This window comes from Leptodactylus fuscus, chromosome 11 (assembly GCF_031893055.1).
Source record: "Leptodactylus fuscus isolate aLepFus1 chromosome 11, aLepFus1.hap2, whole genome shotgun sequence".
NCBI classification, from domain to species: Eukaryota; Metazoa; Chordata; class Amphibia; order Anura; family Leptodactylidae; genus Leptodactylus; species Leptodactylus fuscus.
The window spans coordinates 82,040,826-82,063,406 of record NC_134275.1 but is presented as its reverse complement, the minus strand read 5'-3'; positions in this window follow the sequence as shown (position 1 = coordinate 82,063,406).

Below are 22,581 nucleotides of genomic sequence, written 5' to 3'. Positions count from 1 at the left end.
CTGAATCTGGACAACCCCTTTAATTCCTTCTTTTTCTTTAATCCATTGATCCAGTTCGCCCACCATTACACGGGCACTTAGTACTATCTCTGCTTGCTGGCAGTGTCATTACCCTCCCCCCTACTTTCTCCTACATAAGTAAGGATGTATACAGTCGGAGGAGATGTCTGATCATCAGCAGTAACTGTGATAGGAGCTTCTGCTTCCCCCTGTCCATGCAAACAATACAGTACAATACGTAAGGTGTAGGACCTGCACAGGTTACCCCTCTTACATAGGACCTGTTCTTCCCAGGAACAGCTCACACACCTTACCCACTGCAAGGACATCTTATGCAATAAGGCAGGTCCTCATTACTCATAGAAACTACATGACCTAAATAAATGCAAAGGAAAATAATCAGATGAATAGACCTGTAAAACCTGGTTCTTGCTGTTGATGTTTCTCAACAGAAAAAATAATAATTTGCTAGAGATGACAGGGCTTGCTCCTGCATGTCGCCACCTTGTTGTCTCAGGCTCCTATTGGGACAAGACCCAGTACATACATAGTGTACCCTATAGAAGTCACATCCCTTGTAAAGCAGATGACATTCTACGTGAGTCCCACCATGTTGGTGTAACCTCTGCAGCCATCCTGCGCCTTCACGTATATTCGCAGAGACGCACAGGTGTGCTCGCTGTCTGTCCTCGGGTTCAGCAGGCACACCCTAATCTGCATATTTTAAGTTTTTGTTTCTAAATTACCCGCCCCACCCCGTGTAAAAAAAAATCCAGGTACCAGCCATCTTCTTCATAGAGTCTAATAAGCTACAGCTATTCTACAATCTATGTACTATATCAGGTGCTGCGTAGGGTCACTGGGGTTGTTGTCATCACATAGGCACTTCAGTACTCTATGGCTAATATCACTATCGGTATTATCACATGACCACCATGTCATCTGGAACTATGGGATGGATATTATGTCTGCTATGACCCAGAATAAAGAAGTATTATAGTCAAAGCCAAACTCAGAGCGTCAGACTCCAGTCCTCCAAGGAAGAAGCAGCACACAAAGAGTCCAAGTCTTATCACCTGGTGCACAGCTATATCGGGCCAATAAACGGCTGGACTTTATTTTTGGGAGCGATGCTTCTTCTTTGGATTTTATTTCTGGTATTATTATATGGTCACCATTATTGGTATTATTACATGAACACTACTTTATATGGTATTATCTGGTGTTACTATAATCGCAACGCCAAAATGGTGAGATGCTGAAAAGCAAACAAGAAAGTTACATAATAGAACATAGATCACATATCAGGAGGTGAAAGTTACACAATAGAACAGAGATCAAAGATTAGGTGAAAGTCACACAAGTGAACACATTTCAGAAGGTGAAAGTTACACAATAGAACATAGATCACATATCAGAAGGTGAAGATTATACAATAGAACATAGATCACATATGAGAAGGTATACACAATAGAACGTAGATCACATATCAGAGAGTGAACATTATACAATAGAACATAGATCGCATATCAGAAGGTGAAATGTCTGGCAAGTGAGGAGACCAATTGCTGAGTTTTGGGTGAGGAATATTGTCCCCTTCTTGTCTTATGTAGGACTCTGGCCGGGGTCTTTATGGCCAGATTCTTCATTTCATAATGCTCCAAATGTTTTCTATTGGTGAGTGTTCTGGACTTCAGGTTCAGTTAACCCCCGGACTCTTGTTGTGTGAAGCCATGCTGTTGTGATGGATGCAGTGTGTAGTATAACATTGCCTTCGTGAAATATACAAGGCCTACTCTGACAGAGATGTTGTCTGATATGAGAGCATATGTTGTTCTAAAACCTCTATATACTGCTCAGCATTGATAGTGTCTTTGATAGGGATGCAAACGCTGATAACAAGCTGGATACCCCCCTCCCCTATTGAATCCACAGGGGATGGTGTCTGTGGTTTCCAAAAGACACTATTAGGGTGCATGCACACTACGTAACGCCGGGCGTGTATGAGAGCCGTACACGCCGGCATTACGGCAGACTGCCGAACACTTCCCATTCACTTCAATGGGAGCGCTCGTAACAGCGGCGTTTACGAGCGCTCCCATTGAAGTGAATGGGAAGTGTTCGGCAGTCTGCCGTAATGCCGGCGTGTACGGCTCTCATACACGCCCGGCGTTACGTAGTGTGCATGCACCCTTACCATGCTGACCTGGCAAGCTTCTGCAGTGTCCGAGTTCTCTGGGCTTATCCAGGCTTTATTTAAACCTTCTTCCTCCTGATCCAGGTGCCTGCTATTAGTTGTATCTTGTTTGCCTTTCATACCAGATTCCTTGTGCGGCACAGCTTTATACTGACCTCGCAGTATAGGGATAACGCACATAGTGATGTCATAGTGATGTGGTGGTTTATTACATGAGCTTTGCTTTATTGTGCACTAATTCAGGGACACTATGACTAGTATTATTATTTTATGGTAACAATAGTAGCCATTATCACATGAGTCTTGCTTTATCTACTACTATACACTATGGTATTATGATATGTCACTATGGTTGGTCGGTATTATGTATTGCTCGATATTTTACTATTTCTTTTGGATCGTATAGCTGGTAGTTGGTATTATAACGTAAGTACTTTACCTGGTAATATTTCTGGGACAATATGGCTGGTTATTACTACATGAAACCTATGTATAGTATAATATAATCTCAAAATTCATATCATTTCATACTTTTCTATCAGTGAGACCTCAAGGTCACCTATGGGAATTTTTTTAAAGAACAGGTAGAAATAATGACCACTTTGGCCGCCTTCTATAATAACTGATCTGTGATGTAGACACCAGTGTACATAACACCCAATCAGCTTGTGTGTAAACACGACTCAAATCAAACTGATCTGGAACCGGTCCAAGTTGTTTTTTTTTTCATCACAAAGTTTAGAATCTTCCAAACTAGTTTTATCACATTTGGGATAAGATTTTTTTATTTTTTAGGATGTAAATTTTCCTTTTTACGTGAAGAACCACCAAACTATCTGCATGAAATGTGCCCGTTGTGAAATAGATTATTACATGCTTGGTTCTTTTTATTGGTATATCTGGTTTCTCACATCCAGTTTGCATCTGTCCAGTTTCCGCTTTCATGGATCCTTCATAGAGTCTATTGGGTGATCCATGAAAACTGCCACTACCACTGGCAGAAAGGTGTTCCGGACAGTCTATTTGGGTTGTGAGGAACGCCCCTCCTGACAGTACTCATCCATAGCTCTGTACTGTCAGAGGGGGTTTTCCTTACCACCCAGTGATGACTAGTATTGGGGAGCATTTGTCACATCTTAGTGTCATGGCTGGGTGGTAAGGAACACCCCCCTGACAGTACAGGACTATGGACAAGTACTGTCAGGAGGGGCGTTCCTCACAGCCCATCTAGACTGTCATGAACGTCTTTCTGACAGTGGGCAGACATCGTTAACGGCACCGATATCTCCAGTCCTGGGGAACATAATGGGAAAGTCGACAGTGCACTGAATTCAGCCCGCTGTCGATTTTCTATCAGTATATAAAATCACATGTGCCCAAGGACATGAAAGGTTCTCTTTAATATTTCGTAACAACCTTTCAAGAATTTACATATTTACAGATGATAATGAGCTCTATGAAGTAGTCAACTCAGAGGAGGATATGGGGAAGCTTGAGGTGTGGGTGAAGGAATGACAACTGAGTTTTAGTGACTTGGGGACATTGGAGAACCCTGGACTATAAACAACTTCAGCAACCAGTGCCAAGTTGTACAAGTTTGAGAACCCTTAACAGTTTTCTACGCTTTTGCATAAATTTTTGGTATGAATGAAAAACCTTATGTTTGGCGGAAGGAAACCACCGCATTTTATTGTAAAACCTTGTAAGTCAGTTAAACATGAAGCTCGTAGTACCATGGTTATGGTCTGGCCAGGAGCTGAATCTCAAGAGAATGTGAGTCATGTAGCAAAACCCTTAGAAAACAAGTTGTTCTTTTAAAGAATGGTTGAAGTTTTGGGAGAGCCTAGTCAACATCATGACCTTAATCCAATAGAAATGTTGTGGAAGGAACAGAAGTGAGAAGTTCATGGGAAACCAACAAGACAACAGAGCTGGAGCGAGAACTTCATCGGAGGAAACCCACCAACACAACAGAGTTGGACAAGAAGTTCATGGGAGGAATCCCACCAACAAGACAACAGAGTTGGAGCGAGAAGTTCATGAGAGGAAACCACCAACACAACAGAGTTGGAACGAGAAGTTCATGGGAGGAAACCCACCAACACAACAGAGTTGGAGCGAGAAGTTCATGGGAGGAATCCCACCAACAAGACAACAGAGTTGGAGCGAGAAGTTCATGAGAGGAAACCACCAACACAACAGAGTTGGACAAGAAGTTCATGGGAGGAATCCCACCAACAAGACAACAGAGTTGGAGCGAGAAGTTCATGGGAGGAAACCCACCAACACAACAGAGTTAGAATGAGAAGTTCATGGTAGGAAACCCACCAACAGAACAGAGTTGGAGCGAGAAGTTCATGGGAGGAAACCCACCAACACAACAGAGTTGGAATGAGAAGTTCATGGGAGGAAACCCACCAACACAACAGAGTTGGAACGAGAAGTTCATGGGAGGAAACCCACCAACACAACAGAGTTGATTTATCCTGATTGACATATTTGGAGTCGGGAAGGAATTTTTCCCCTAGCATGAGGCAATTAACATCTACCTCTTAGGATTGGCGTCTACCTCTTAGGATTTTTTGCCTTCCTCTGGATCAACACTGTTGGAATTGAAGGATATGGATGTTTCTTTCAACCTTGTTCGTTGTGTGACTGTGTAGCTTCTTCCGGTGGACCCAAGTTTCTCCAGTACAAGTTTCTGTAGAGTCCGTCAATGTTCCTGGACATCTTTCATCAGTGACTGAGGTTTGGTAGATCTAATTTGATAAAACCTATACAGTAGATATATATAGTACCTAGCACTGATGATAGCTTTAGTGTGGATAGTTCATGAATTGGTGAATTGAAATCCTTCTCTCCTATAAGATTCCTCATATGTTTATGTAATAACCACCCCGTTTAATGAGTCTTTTCATGAATCCGAAGTCTGCCCATTACAATAACAATGGTGTACTCCCAAATCCATATATGAGTATCGGCTACCCATGTACTATCACATGCCTCACCATGGACTATTACTCCATCACAACTATATAGGTGCAATGTGAAAGGTATCACTAAATTTGTTATGTAAAAATATGGCACCACCCATGAATATGTCTTCTGAAAGTAAAGTCTCTACTTTTGACCCAAATCTTTCTGTTCCTCTTTGGCAATAAAGAGTTTTCAAGGGTTGGACCAAAATTCTATAGACCAATGGGGGCAAGCACCCCAATGGGGCCTTCTACTGTCCAGAAAACTTGCAAAAAGTTCTAGAGATAGAGAGGAGATGTGAAAGTGGGTGAGCCGAAGGGAGTACAGTAGATGGACCTCCATTATGACTATGCCACCCAAGAGCCCACATGACTCTCGGTCGGGTCCTTGTTCACAGGACCATGATGCAGTGTTTTGTAGGGAAAACCAAGACAGTCTGGTCATGAGTAAAGGGGTGACTATAAGGACGCAAGGCCGTCCATTAACCTAGATCTGTCCCGGAAATCTATACTGCATTTCCTAATTTAATGGCTGTATTATCTTTTCACAACTCCGTGTCGGGTAATGAGATAACATCAGGTATAATGAATAGTTACTCTGAGGTTTCCGCATCCTACGATTACGCAGATGTAGAAATCTTAGTATCACATGTTCTGGATAATAGGTCATTCTTCATTAAAAATAGTCCTATGAAAAACCTGGACACTGAAACCAAAATTACTCATGAATCATGTACAGAAAGTACAAGCTGGCACACAATAAGGAGAACTCTAACACACCCAAGAGACCAAAGAGAACCCAATGAAAAACAAATCCTCATAAAACAGACCTTTTACTAAATCCTGGACTCACCCAAGGTAATCACCAGGCCTGTATCCACAGAGTAGCCTCTGTTAGCAATGGGTGACACCTGGACAGGAAGGTGTTCCCAATAGGCATGACCAAGAAAACCATATGGAAAATAAAATGGATGAATATGCAACAGCCCACAACTTGCTCGTCGATGCCTACAACAATTGGGAAGATGAATTAACCAAACACATAGAAAACCACTCAAGATGTGATGACGTTAAATTAGGAGGAATTACCAAAGATATCTCCCAAAAAAACCTTATTTTTGCAGTTCTCCCCGAGTCCACACCAGCAGATTTGATATTGGTAGAGCCCAAAGACCACAAAAACCCAAAGGCCGAGCTGAAAAAGTCCTTAGAGACCTACCGACAAGAAAACTGGTTTTTTATTCCTACAACAGAGAAACTACTTCGGAAAGTCCCTCAATTGCCTGAACCCTTCGACATGATATCGGTTTTTACAGATCTATCACAGGCCGCCATTCCAAAAAGAGAAAAATTCCAACCATCACAAAACAAATCTCGACAAATGGGGATTCCCAACTGAGCTGGTAATGAACACAAATAATACCACAGTCACCAACCAAAATGCTGAAGGTGGAATGCTACTTCTCCAGAAATGGGACCTCGCCTCTATGTCCTCAACACAGCTTGCTGGGAAAACCACAGCCAAGATCATTGAGGAAGAGATGTCCAAACAACCACTATACACAAAACCTGAAGGTGGCTCATTCATGTCACCAGGAACATTTTACCCCCAAGTGAAACAGACTCCAAGGCTAAACTCTACTGTCCTGGTGTGGCAGAATGATCGTTCTACCGAAGATTCTGTACAAATTCTAAGCAATTCCAATTTTCCTTCCACCACAAATGAACTTCAAACTCAACTCTTCTCTTACATATGGCAGAGGAAAAAATTAGAATTGCTCTTAAACACATGACCCAGCCTAAAAGCAAGTGAGGTTCTGGAATACCCAATATTAAACAGTACCATTTGGTCACTCTACTAAACCATATAAATCACGGTGGCTCCGACCAACTCTGACCAATAATAGATGGACTGACGTAGACACAACTCTTTTAGGCAGCCAAAACTAAGAAATATTTTACGGCTAAAGCACTGCAGATACTTGTTAGACTTAACCCACTTACACAATACAAGACACTCTAAAAACCTCGAACGACTTCCAATAGATTTTCTTGAGGAAATTACCGGAATCGTAAAACCTTGCACTGGAAGAAAAGTAAAGTCGTCTACATAAATTATCTCCATCCCGAGAGCTCTTGTGAAGAGACATCACTTTGGTGACATGAATTTTATACATTTCTTCAAGTTCGAAGTGCCCAAGTCCACCACTATACCTACCATAATCTAATAAAATGTCTCTATACCTTGTAATACAAGATCCTGTTCAGATGGTACCTTACTCCTTACATCTTATCAAAAATACACTCACCGGCCACTTTATTAGGTACACCTGTCCAACTGCTCGTTAACACTTAATTTCTAATCAGCCAATCACATGGCGGCAACTCAGTGCATTTAGGCATGTAGACATGGTCAAGACAATCTCCTGCAGTTCAAACCGAGCATCAGTATGGGGAAGAAAGGTGATTTGAGTGCCTTTGAACGTGGCATGGTTGTTGGTGCCAGAAGGGCTGGTCTGAGTATTTCAGAAACTGCTGATCTACTGGGATTTTCACGCACAACCATCTCTAGGGTTTACAGAGAATGGTCCGAAAAAGAAAAAAACATCCAGTGAGCGGCAGTTCTGTGGGGGGCGGAAATGCGTTGTTGATGCCAGAGGTCAGAGGAGAATGGCCAGACTGGTTCGAGCTGATAGAAAGGCAACAGTGACTCAAATAGCCACCCGTTACACCAAGGTAGCCAGAAGAGCATCTCTGAACGCCGCACAGTACGTCCAACTTTGAGGCTACAGATGGGCTACAGCAGCAGAAGACCACACCGGGTGCCACTCCTTTCAGCTAAGAACAGGAAACTGAGGCTACAATTTGCACAAGCTCATCGAAATTGGACAATTGAAGATTGGAAAAACGTTGCCTGGTCTGATGAGTCTCGATTTCTGCTGCGACATTCGGATGGTAGGGTCAGAATTTGACGTCAACAACATGAAAGCATGGATCCATCCTGCCTTGTATCGGTAACGGTTCAGGCTGGTGGTGGTGGTGTCATGGTGTGGGGAATATTTTCTTGGCACTCTTTGGGCCCCTTGGTACCAATTGAGCATCGTTGGAACGCCAAAGCCTACCTGAGTATTGTTGCTAACCATGTCCATCCCTTTATGACCACAATGTACCCAACATCTGATGGCTACTTTCAGCAGGATAATGCAATGCCATGTCATAAAGCTGGAATCATCTCAGACTGGTTTCTTGAACATGACAATGAGTTCACTGTACTCCAATGGCCTCCACAGTCACCAGATCTCAATCCAATAGAGGAGCATCTTTGGGATGTGGTGGAACGGGAGATTCGCATCATGGATGTGCAGCCGACAAATCTGCGACTGCAACTGTGTGATGCCATCATGTCAATATGGACCAAAATCTCTGAGGAATGCTTCCAGCACCTTGTTGTATCTATGCCACGAAGAATTGAGGCAGTTCTGAAGGCAAAAGGGGCTCCAACCCGTTACTAGCATGGTGTACCTAATAAAGTGGCCGGTGAGTGTATATCCAATATCTTCACCATATTGCTGGAGAAATTGTGCCCATGTGGACATCATACAAGGCATCTTCTGGGATTGTCCACTCATAAAACCACTATGGAAATCAGTAAATTCCATAATAATTACTCTACATATTCCAACAACGTCCATTACTCCTAAACTGGGCATACCAGGCCTGGGTCTAGATGGAATTCATCCATCTTATAGAACCATATCTGCCCTTGCATATACTTGGAAATCAACCTTGGTTCCCTCACTTTCAACTATCGTAGAGAAAATGCTGTAATAACTTCATGCTTCTCCAATGGTCATGTGGAGGCCCTTGCCCTTGGGTCCTAGAACTTGTCTGACTGCCAAGACTTCTGGGACTGTTCTCGAGGACTCGGGGTATGCATTCTATAACCTTAATGATTTGAAGATGGCCGGCGCTGAGGCCACAAATCGACCCCAAACCGATACTCCTTCCCCCATGCTTCACGGTTGGGAGGTCTTCTTTTTGGTAGGCAGTGTTATTCATTTCTCCAAACATAACATTGTGTATTTTTGCCAAAAATCTCCACTTTTGTTTCTTCTGTCTATAGGACGCCTTCCCAGAGGCATGGTGGAACGTTTGATGGTCATCACAACCTCCATATTTTTCAGGGGTGTTGGATAGTTTTTTGGTTTCCTTATGGTGTCTTTCCATAATAGTCATTTTCCTTGAGTATTATGTTTTATAACACTGGACACATGAGCAGAGGTTTCTTCAGTTTGTGGAGTCTTCTGTAGGTCTTTTACCATTGGGTTCTTTCTTCTTTCTCACCTCTCAGGATTGCCCATATTGGCCGTCTTCCTTTCCTAAGGAGAGTAGCCGCAGTTCTGAATTTTATCCAGTTCTAGACAATTTGTCGATCTGTGGATTCACGTACACCCAGATGTTCCTACATCTCTAAAACACATTGCGTGAGGTCTTCTGAAAGTTGTTGGTCTCGGTGCATGGTTCATACTAACCAGGCCTTGTGTGCCTTTATTGAATGGGTACCTACATGTGCAATCTCATCCCTTTATTTAAAACAGTTTTTGCCAATTATTTCTGGGGCAGGTCACTAAAACAAAAGTTCTCCCTGCACTCAGTGGGCTCAATAAAAGACATGGACAACTTTTCGTGTTACTCATATATATGTATGGCCGCCTGTACATGGTGGCTTGGATGATACCATTCCCATTGCCACCCCCCCAATGTTCATGGCCCAGGTTATATCCATCATTATGACATCTTATCAGATATCAGTATCTTGTACATGTAATAATCTGCCTCCTAATAACTATGTCCAAAACCTGGCAGTGTGACTGGTCCGGCCACACCTTACATGAGCGATCTGCTAATTTGGGAAGAGGTTGGGCGTCATAAAACACGTCCCACACAAATAGGTACAACACATTTTGGAGAAATATAATAGTCACAAGGAGGGAACCAGAGAGACATTTCCAAGACAAGTAAAGAGCAAGAAACTTTAAGGATGGAGATCAAAGGAGTTGTCTCAGTTCTCCTATTCATTTTCCTCAAATGCCGCCTCGGTAAGAAAATCATGACGGATACCTAAGACACCGACACAGATGTCATACCTACTGGTGGGAGGGAGATAGTATATGGAGGAGATGACACTGCTGTGTACTGTGCTGTGTATACATGACATGGTGTACTGCTGTGTATACATGACATGGTGTAGTAGTGTATATGGAGGAGATGACACTGCTGTGTGTACTGTGCTGTGTATACATGACATGGTGTAGTAGTGTATATGGAGGAGATGACACTGCTGTGTGTACTGTGCTGTGTATACATGACATGTTGTAGTAGTGTATATGGAGGAGATGACACTGCTGTGTACTGTGCTGTGTATACATGACATGGTGTAGTAGTGTATATGGAGGGGATGACACTGCTGTGTGTACTGTGCTGTGTATACATGACATGGTGTAGTAGTGTATATGGAGGAGATGACACTGCTGTGTACTGTGCTGTGTATACATGACATGGTGTAGTAGTGTATATGGAGGAGATGACACTGCTGTGTACTGTGCTGTGTATACATGACATGGTGTAGTAGTGTATATGGAAGAGATGACACTGCTGTGTACTGTGGTGTGTATACATGACATGGTGTAGTAGTGTATATGGAGGAGATGACACTGCTGTGTACTGTGCTGTGTATACATGACATGGTGTAGTAGTGTATATGGAGGGGATGACACTGCTGTGTGTACTGTGCTGTGTATACATGACATGGTGTAGTAGTGTATATGGAGGAGATGACACTGCTGTGTACTGTGCTGTGTATACATGACGTGATGTAGTAGTGTATATGGAGGAGATGACACTGCTGTGTACTGTGCTGTGTATACATGACATGGTGTAGTAGTGTATATGGAGGAGATGACACTGCTGTGTACTGTGCTGTGTATACATGACATGGTGTAGTAGTGTATATGGAGTAGATAACTGCTGTGTGTACTGTGCTGTGTATACATGACATGGTGTAGTAGTGTATATGGAGGAGATGACACTGCTGTGTACTGTGCTGTGTATACATGACATGGTGTAGTAGTGTATATGGAGGAGATAACACTGCTGTGTACTGTGCTGTGTATACATGACATCGTGTAGTAGTGTATATGGAGGAGATGACACTGCTGTGTACTGTGCTGTGTATACATGACATGGTGTAGTAGTGTATATGGAGGAGATAACACTGCTGTGTACTGTGCTGTGTATACATGACATCGTGTAGTAGTGTATATGGAGGAGATAACACTGCTGTGTACTGTGCTGTGTATACATGACATCGTGTAGTAGTGTATATGGAGGAGATAACACTGCTGTGTACTGTGCTGTGTATACATGACATCGTGTAGTAGTGTATATGGAGGAGATGACACTGCTGTGTACTGTGCTGTGTATACATGATATGGTGTAGTAGTATATATGGAGGAGATGACACTGCTGTGTACTGTGCTGTGTATACATGACATGGTGTAGTAGTGTATATGGAGGAGATGACAGTGCTGTGTGCTGTGTATACATGACATGGTGTAGTAGTGTATATGGAGGAGATGACACTGCTGTGTACTGTGCTGTATATACATGACATGGTGTAGTAGTGTATATGGAGGAGATGACACTGCTGTGTACTGTGCTGTGTATACATGACATGGTGTAGTAGTGTATATGGAGGAGATGACACTGCTGTGTACTGTGCTGTGTATACATGACATGGTGTAGTAGTGTATATGGAGGAGATGACACTGCTGTGTACTGTGCTGTGTATACATGACATGGTGTAGTAGTATATATGGAGGAGATGACACTGCTGTGTACTGTGCTGTGTATACATGACATGGTGTAGTAGTGTATATGGAGGAGATGACACTGCTGTGTACTGTGGTGTGTATACATGACATGGTGTAGTAGTGTATATGGAGGAGATGACAGTGCTGTGTGCTGTGTATACATGACATGGTGTAGTAGTGTATATGGAGGAGATGACACTGCTGTGTACTGTGCTGTATATACATGACATGGTGTAGTAGTGTATATGGAGGAGATGACACTGCTGTGTACTGTGCTGTGTATACATGACATGGTGTAGTAGTGTATATGGAGGAGATGACACTGCTGTGTACTGTGCTGTGTATACATGACATGGTGTAGTAGTGTATATGGAGGAGATGACAGTGCTGTGTGCTGTGTATACATGACATGGTGTAGTAGTGTATATGGAGGAGATGACACTGCTGTGTACTGTGCTGTATATACATGACATGGTGTAGTAGTGTATATGGAGGAGATGACACTGCTGTGTACTGTGCTGTGTATACATGACATGGTGTAGTAGTGTATATGGAGGAGATGACACTGCTGTGTACTGTGCTGTGTATACATGACATGGTGTAGTAGTGTATATGGAGGAGATGACACTGCTGTGTACTGTGCTGTGTATACATGACATGGTGTAGTAGTGTATATGGAGGAGATGACACTGCTGTGTACTGTGCTGTGTATACATGACATGGTGTAGTAGTATATATGGAGGAGATGACACTGCTGTGTACTGTGCTGTGTATACATGACAAGGTGTAGTAGTGTATATGGAGGAGATGACACTGCTGTGTGTACATTAGGAGGAGTAACATTGTTTCTGGCCATTATATGACTTATATTCTGAGGTTTTGAGCAGCTTCCTCCTCTGTAGTCTGTGTCTGTAGTTTGCGGTTCTCTCGGAGCTGCGGGGTGTATACTCACTACCATACACAGTAATAGAAGAGAATCTGCTTCTTTCACTCAGTAACAGCTCTAGGACCAGGACACATATAGAGCAGTAAAGGCAGCGTCTGATGTGAATAAAGAACTTTGGTTTTACTAGAAAGCTCCTGTTTAGCTCCAGTTTCAGCCTATTTATGTTTCCTCTCTTATCTCCTGCACTTTCTTATCGTTCCTCCCCCTCCCCTCTCCATAGATGTGTGTAATCTAAGTCATGTGACCTGCGGTTCTGCCAACATGGGTGCAGCAGAGTAATAAGATGGGGTGGCCTTTGGAAGAGATCACAGTGGGATTTGTTGGGGACATGACGGGGTGAATTTAGGGGTCTGGGGGTCTCTGCGTTCTGTTCACTTATTTTTTGGTCTTATTTCCCAGGTTCTGCCTTTGACTGCTATGCCTGCAGCGGGAATTGCACTAAATACACCATCAAGCCCTGTGCCGCGAATGAGCAGTGTATGACGCTTGAGATGTATTCTCGTAAGTACTTATGTTCCATCTCTTATCTCCTGCACTTCCTTATCATTCCTCCCCCTCCTCTCTCCATAGACTTCAAAAGACGTGTATAGTCTAAGTCATGAGTCTGAGACAATTTACTCGTGTCAGTTTATTCCTTGTATTGGACAAGATGGACCCATCAATGAATGTTCTACGCTCAATGGATTGTGATTTAAAGGGACAGACCTTCTGATTCTAAATGTCCATTTACAATATGCCAAGTACTGATATATTACTGTATGCACCATAGCTCCCCCTAGTGGCCACTACACGTAGCTAAAATTCCTAACATGTTGTAGATGAAGCCCCCAGGGTAATGCTGCAAAGAGCCGCTCAAGGGGAATGTAATATTTCCAGGCCCCTGTTCACATTCAGCCTCCTTGTCATTGCTGTCACGTTGATAAATTATTGTATTTTTTACAGAGGATGGAAATCTCCTAGACCGGAGACTGGACTGTCTGAACTCAATTTACTGCGGTAACGGAGGAAATAGCATGATGGTCCAGAAGTGTTGTAATAATAACCTGTGTAATGACCCCCGGGCCGTCAGCGTGACCCCCGCTAAACCCACTGTGGTGGCTAATAGTAGTGGAGGTGAGTAGTGAATATACAGTATACAGCCAATAGGAAGTTGTGTGCAAATATACTGCGAAGGAACAAACGTATATCAAGAAGGCAGTCTAAAAACATTTAGTGAGCCCTAAACCCCTATATAACCCCAAATGATCCCCCAATCTTAACTGTAAGATAGACCAAAGGGACCAAACATTGTATTATACTCCAGAGCTGCGCTCACTATTCTGCTGGTGCAGTCACTGTGTACATACATTACTTATCCTGTATTATACTCCAGAGCTGCGCTCACTATTCTGCTGGTACAGTCACTGTGTACATACATTACTTATCCTGTATTATACTCCAGAGCTGCGCTCACTATTCTGCTGGTACAGTCACTGTGTACATACATTACATTACTTATCCTGTATTATACTCCAGAGCTGCGCTCACTATTCTGCTGGTACAGTCACTGTGTACATACATTACATTACTTATCCTGTATTATACTCCAGAGCTGCGCTCACTATTCTGCTGGTACAGTCACTGTGTACATACATTACATTACTTATCCTGTATTATACTCCAGAGCTGCGCTCACTATTCTGCTGGTGCAGTCACTGTGTACATACATTACATTACTTATCCTGTATTATACTCCAGAGCTGCGCTCACTATTCTGCTGGTGCAGTCACTGTGTACATACATTACATTAATTATCCTGTATTATACTCCAGAGCTGCGCTCACTATTCTGCTGGTGCAGTCACTGTGTACATACATTACATTAATTATCCTGTATTATACTCCAGAGCTGCGCTCACTATTCTGCTGGTACAGTCACTGTGTACATACATTACATTACTTATCCTGTATTATACTCCAGAGCTGCGCTCACTATTCTGCTGGTACAGTAACTGTGTACATACATTACTTATCCTGTATTATACTCCAGAGCTGCGCTCACTATTCTGCTGGTACAGTCACTGTGTACATACATTACATTACTTATCCTGTATTATACTCCAGAGCTGCGCTCACTATTCTGCTGGTACAGTCACTGTGTACATACATTACATTACTTATCCTGTATTATACTCCAGAGCTGCGCTCACTATTCTGCTGGTACAGTCACTGTGTACATACATTACTTATCCTGTATTATACTCCAGAGCTGCGCTCACTATTCTGCTGGTGCAGTCACTGTGTACATACATTACATTACTTATCCTGTATTATACTCCAGAGCTGCGCTCACTATTCTGCTGGTACAGTCACTGTGTACATACATTACATTACTTATCCTGTATTATACTCCAGAGCTGCGCTCACTATTCTGCTGGTGCAGTCACTGTGTACATACATTACATTACTTATCCTGTATTATACTCCAGAGCTGCGCTCACTATTCTGCTGGTGCAGTCACTGTGTACATACATTACATTACTTATCCTGTATTATACTCCAGAGCTGTGCTCACTATTCTGCTGGTGCAGTCACTGTGTACATACATTACATTAATTATCCTGTATTATACTCCAGAGCTGCGCTCACTATTCTGCTGGTGCAGTCACTGTGTACATACATTACATTACTTATCCTGTATTATACTCCAGAGCTGCGCTCACTATTCTGCTGGTACAGTCACTGTGTACATACATTACATTACTTATCCTGTATTATACTCCAGAGCTGCGCTCACTATTCTGCTGCGGAAACACTGGGGAAAATTTATTAAGATTGGTGTTTCCAACTTTAGTTTGAATCCAGGGGCGGATCCAGGGCAGGGCGGCGCTGCTGGGACCTAACAAAATGGTCCCGGTCGGCATGTCCCGATTCCAACTGAGCTCAGCGTTAAAGCAGGAGCTGACAGCTCCTGCTTTAAACGCCTATGTATTCAGCGCATCGGCGGTAGGACGCCGATGAGCTGAATGCATAGGCGTTTAAAGCCGGAGCTGTCACAGCTCAGCTCCTGCTTTAACGCTGAGCTCCGGCCTCCGGCATTTGTAGCCGCGATGTGATGACGTCATCACATCGCGGCTACAATATGTGTATGAGGGAGAGAGCTGCGAGGGAACGAGGAATGGTGAGTGTGTGTGTGTTTGAGAACGGCATGACACTGGGGCAGATGGAGGGGGAGAACGGCATGACACTGGGACAGATAGAGGGGGAGAATGGCATGACACTGGGGCAGATGGAGGGGGAGAACAGCATGACACTGGGGCAGATGAAGGGGGGGGGAATGGCATGACACTGGGGCAGATGAAGGGGGGGAATGGCATGACACTGGGGCAGATGAAGGGGGGGGAATGGCATGACACTGGGGCAGATGAAGGGGGGGAATGGCATGACACTGGGGCAGATGAAGGGGGGGAAATGGCATGACACTGGGGCAGATGAAGGGGGGAGAACAGCATGACACTGGGACAGATGGAGGGGGGGGAGAACAGCATGACACTGGGGCAGATGGAGGGGGGAGAACAGCATGACATTGGGGCAAATGAAGGGCGGGGAGAACAGCATGACACTTGGGCAAATGAAGGGGGGGAGAACAGCATGACACTGGGGCAGATGAAGGGGGGGAGAACAGCATGACACTGGGGCAGATGAAGGGGGGGAGAGAACAGCATGACACTGGGGCAGATGAAGGGGGGAGAGAACGGCATGACACTGGGGCAGATGAAGGGGGGGAACGGCATGACACTGGGGCAGATGAAGGGGGGAGAATGGCATGACACTGGGGCAGATGGAGGGGAGAATGGCATGACACTGGGGCAAATGAAGGGGGGGAACGGCATGACACTGAAGCAGATGAAGGGGGGGATGGCATGACACTGGGGCAGATGAAGGGGGGGAGAATGGCATGACATTGGGGCAGATGAAGGGGGAGAACGGCATGACACTGGGGCAGAAACGGGGGGAAATGAAACTGTGGGCAGATAAAGGGGGAGAATGGCATGAAACTGGGGACAGAGATAGAGGGGGGGGACATGAAACTAGGGGTAGATGAAGGGTGTATATGAAAATGGGGGAGATATGGAGCGGGGGACATATAATTTACGGGTGACTGTAGGAGGATTATACTGTGTGGAATCACATGAAAATTGAATGAGAATGGGTGGAGTCAACATAAAAGTGGGCGGGGCCTAATTTGCTGCGGCGCGCTGAGCGCGCCGCACGTTTTGTTCCCTCTATCTAGTCTTCAACAATTGGGAAGTACAGGTTAGAAGTGCGAGACCCCCAGTAAGTAGGGCCCCGCCAAAGTCAATTGCCCAGGGCCCCGCAAACCCTGGATCCGCCACTGTTTGAATCCATTCCCCTGCTGGATGATAATCCCTCCATGGTCATGTGACATACAGTCCATATTCAGATTTGTCTTTGCACCATTGCCACCTATTCACACAGTGTACTGTTGTCCTGTATTTCGCAGATTCGCGCCTGCAGTGTTATTCCTGCGGTTTTATGTGCACTGATATGACGTCAATTACCTGCAAAGCCGAAGAGGTCTGTGTGAGAAAATCTACAACAGCCGGTGAGTAGAGTTGACCCTTGATGTGGCTGCCCAGGCGCCGTCCTACTTGCTATCGATAGGGGAGAGAATTCTGTAGCTCCCAAAAATCCGACCCCGATTCATGGGCCACTTATCACTCCTCGCTTTCCATAGACCATATATTATTGATTTTTCTGTTCTCAGAGCCTTACAAGGGTTTATTTTTTGCAGGACACATTGCACTTTGTGAGGGCGCCATATAATATTCTATACCATGTACTGGGAAGTGGGAAGGAAGTTCAGAACAAGGTGGAATTAGGGAAAAACTTTTGTTTTTACAGGGGTCACTGTGCGATAAAAATGTCCTGTCCTTTGGGTGGGCCGGGATCCAAGCGATGACACATTTATATACTTTGTTATGTTTTAATTCCTTTACAAAAATACAAAACTTTGAAAAATGCCAAAAAATTTTGAAGTGCGCGAAGAACCTTTTTTTTGTGTGCCCGGCTGCTTTTTATGGAACACAAATGGTCGATATTCAATTTCCCTTGGGAGGAGAAATGGATAATAAACGGTGATTTGATTATTAAAATTTTTTTATCGATATATTTTTTGATATATGAGATGAATATTTTTATAGTTTAGATAGTTCTGCTATGGAAATACCTAATTTTTTTGTGTGTGTGTGGGGGGGGGGTTGTGATCTAGGGAAAGGCGGGTCATTTGGATTTTCATGGGCGTTTTTTTAATTTTTCTTTTTTTTAATTAGCCCCTCCCCCCAGAGAGATTGAATCTGTGGTCAGTAGATGAATTGTACCATAGACTGCAATGCAACTGTATCGCAGTCTATGGCAGAATTACTACATCACTATTGAGGCTGGCCGTAGACCAGCTGGAAACGGGAGCCTGTACGAGCGGACCCAGAAGATAAATGGTGGGGGCTGGGATTGGGGGTGGGGCATGTTTACAAAATGCCCACGATCAGAGAGAACACTGATCATGGGCATTACGACTGGGTCTCAGCTGTGTAATACGTGGGAGACTCGGAACTTATGACACCTGCCCTGCTTTTGAGCAGGCACCATATTTAAAGTGCCAAAGGGGTGGAGTCCCATCCCCAGAACCCCTCCCAAACCGGGCCAGAATGCCCATATCAGGTGCGTGATTCCTGAATTGTTACTGAAATTTCTGGACAGTGATGGCAAATTTTGAACACTTGGCAAGTCTTTCCAGTGTCGGAGCGGCCACTTGTGACCCTTAGGGTGGTCCTCACGTTCCTGCTCCTGACGTAATGTTTTTCTCTTCTGTTACAGTCTCAATTCCAATGCACAAATATGGATGTGGCAACGCCACGGACTGCGACAAGGAGACCCCCGATACCATAATGGGCACAAGGGTCTCCGTCTTGAATCACTGCTGTAGAACCAATCTGTGCAACTCTGCGGTCCACCTGGAGGTTCCTGCTGTCGCCCTCCTGGCAGCCATTGTGGCGGCGTGGATATCCAAGCTATGAGTGGCCGATGGCTGCGCAGCGACGGCCCTGGTGTCTGTCTCTTTATGTAAATGACCTTCTTACCAAACAACATTTTCTGCTCGTTATCAGATTTTATGAGAACAGATAGAACCTCAATAAAATAATATTTTTGCCTTACGTTCCGTATTATGTTGTTATTATGTGTGTGGTTCCGGTATCCTACCCCTGTGCGGTCCGGTCCTCGTGCTGGACCGGAATTCCTTGCCGGCTGTGACATCCTGGGCCCCTTCATCAGCCTCAGCAGTCACGTGCGGCAGGAACTTCCACCAGAAGACGATGGAGTTGCAGAACCGGACCGCGCTGGAAGTTGCCGGAACACTGGTGAACGGTGCATGTTCCAGCCAGTAAGTTCCGGATGGTAGGGGGAGAGCCGGAATCTTCATCCAAAGTGGAAGTGGTAGAGAGTGCAAGAGTGGAACCGGCCAGACAAGGCACCCCGGTGTATTGGTGGTTGGTTCCCACGCTCTGACCTTGCATTGGCCTGAAGAGGACGCTAGTCTGGTGTCGAAACGCGTAGCCATTTGTTTCTGTATTCTGGAACCAATAAAACTTCCTCTCTATATCCCGAGTCTTCAGCTTGCAGTAGCGCTCTATCACCATCCCGTTTTTTTTACCCAATTTTCCTGTTCTACCTCGCCTGATAGGTCGGTTTGTTATACTTTTATCCTGGTGTATTGAGAGAGTAAGAGATTGGCGCGTGTCGAGTAAGAGTGAGATTCACACTGCCGGATCTGCCATCTATCGGCTCACCCTATTCTCACAGAGGTTCCTTTGTCCCGAAGCTGTTGTTTGCTTTACTGCACTGCTGTGCAAGTAAAGTTATTTGTACTCTGTTTCCTGCAACCTTGAGTCTCATTCCCAGGACTCCATCTTGAACACTCCAACCCCCATCAGGCTCAGGAGAGCTGAAGACCATTATAATGTGCCACAGGGGAAAGACCACCATCAGGTACACCGAAGGCCCCCTCTGCTCTGCACCAGCCCAGGAGCAATGGCTGAGATGTCTAGTCCTGCTACTCAGAGTTCCCTCCAACAGGTGACTGCGAGAGCAAGGCCGACCCCGCACAGCCATAGCTAGACCATAACAAGTGGATACCGTCCAAATCCCTTACAGTCCCTGCAGATGTGCCCTGCAAACAATGTTGCACGGTGAGTAATACAAGCAGATCACCACTAGGGGTGCTGTGTTTTAATTTCCCCCCTGACTTATATTGGCGGAATGTATTGGCATTTTGTAATAAAGTTACCGACTGATACAAGGAGCGTCTGAATTATTAAGAGTCTTCGGCCTCCCGGGCACCAGATTTGAGACCTGAGCCAGCCTAGATTTCAGGTGGAACTCAGGACAGTTTTCTGGTGCGGGTTATAATAAGTTTGTCAGGTTTAGGCGACCCCAGGTCCCATTGCCCTCCGCCGACTGTAACAAAAAGTGTCAGAACAAAGTGTCACATCTTGGGCATAACATAGGGACATGTAGGGGCAGCATGGTGGCTCAGTGGTTAGCACTGTAGTCTTGCAGTGCTGGAGTCCTCGGCTTGAATCCCGCCAGGAACAACATCTGCAAGGAGTTTGTATGTTGTATGTTCGTGTTTGGATAGATTTCCTCCCATTCTACAAAGACATACTGATAGGGGGGAAAAAAGTACATTGTGATCCCTGTATATATATATATATATATATATATATATCCCTATAGGGGGCTCACAATCTACATTAAAAAAAAGAAAGGGACATGTGCTAAAGATTTGCCATATTAGCGCCCATCTACACCCGAAAAATGGCATGGAAGGGTTAATAAATCCCCCATTATTTTGACAGGTCTATAACACCATCTAGTGGTCAAAAGTGATGGAGCAAGAACCAAATAAAGGAAGTCATGGCAAAGCTGCAGTGTAAAGCAAGCGTATAAATCCACATGCAGTGAGCGCCCCCTGGTGTTGCAGGAGTAAATTGCAGCCGCTGAGCACAAGCTGGACTGTCTCTGGTCTCTGATCTCTGATCTGTCTTCAGCTATTACTCCGTATCTAGACGGGATGTTCATTGCACATTATGTCACTGATTTGTGAACCAACCATAGATATCCATGTGGCGGCATTGTACACGGCCGTATACCTAGAGTGAGCTTCATACAGCCAATGGGAACACCGGACACAGACAAAATCCCCTCTGCCAGTCATATATATAGAAAGGTAGACATGGATGATGGGAATTTACCAGTTATGACCCCCATGACCCCCATAGTCTACCGCAAGCCCTTGCTTAAAAGAGAAAGCCCCCGACAAACCCTCTAACCCAGAAGGAATCGATGATCTCCCCTCACCATGGCCCAGCCATGTCACACCATCCCCCCAAGGAGCTCAAAATCTGCAGAAGAAAGAAGGGAGGTGGGGACCTGACGGACACCCAACCCCAGCCCTGGACCTTAGGAGGAACTTACCAGGGACAAGATCGTGAGGAGGAACATCAGAAGTGGCTACAAGTATCTGCATAAGGGATGGAGGAGCTGTGCCCACTTATAGGTCGTGGGGTCTCTGCAGGAGGTCAGTGGGGGGTCACTGGGCATAGAGGCCAAAGTTCTTATCATACATACTTGATGCACATGACTTCTATGTCCAAGGAATTAACATGTCAGTGAGACTTCTTATTGGTCCAGAGTGTAGCCTCACTGGAATCCTGGCTGAACTCCTCATAGAAGACGTTGTGCAGATAAGTATATATCAGTGGTGAACCTAGCCTCTCTGCTGCATGAGGTTGACCATCAAAAGACACCCCCCACCCTGGTATTGAGGGGGTTGGGGGTGCTAGCGGTAACATTACAATAAATACAATGCAGTATTATTTGTGCAGTAATACTTACAGAAGACGTCTTCCCACATTTCCCGTCTCTTCCTTTTGGACCGCCATGACCACTTCTTCCAGCTGTAATTTGACTCTGTAAAGTTTGCAACACAGACATCTTTGACTCCTCACTTCTCCACGCACCCAACCCCCATATATAATGTCCCACAGCAGCCCCTGCAGCCTACATTATGCCCCACAGTGGCACAATAGGCTGTGGGGCATAATAGAGGTACCCCTGAGTATAATAATAGCGGTAGTTGGATCACGCCCTGGGCTCGGGCCTACTCACTGGTGGCCTCCGCAGCCTATAGTAGAATGGGAAGTGGGGGCGGCAGTCAACAGGCCCGGGGAGGAACAGGCCCTGGTGGGGATACTCCAGCAGGTAGCGGCCTATTATAAAACAAAAAAAAAGTTATTGTACTTACCAACCTCGCCGATGCTCCCACTGCCGCCTCCTTGTCTTCTCCCAGCAGTAAGACGTCTGTGTCTCAGCGTAGGCAGCGTGATGACGCCGTCTGTGCGGAGACGCAGAGATCTAAACTAGCGCAGGAGAGCAGTGGCTTTCCTGCGTTCGTTTAGTGGGGAAAAAAGTAAAAAAAAGTTGCAGCGGCTGCCGCCCTCTCCGGAGCGCCGCCTGAGGCTGTTACCTCACC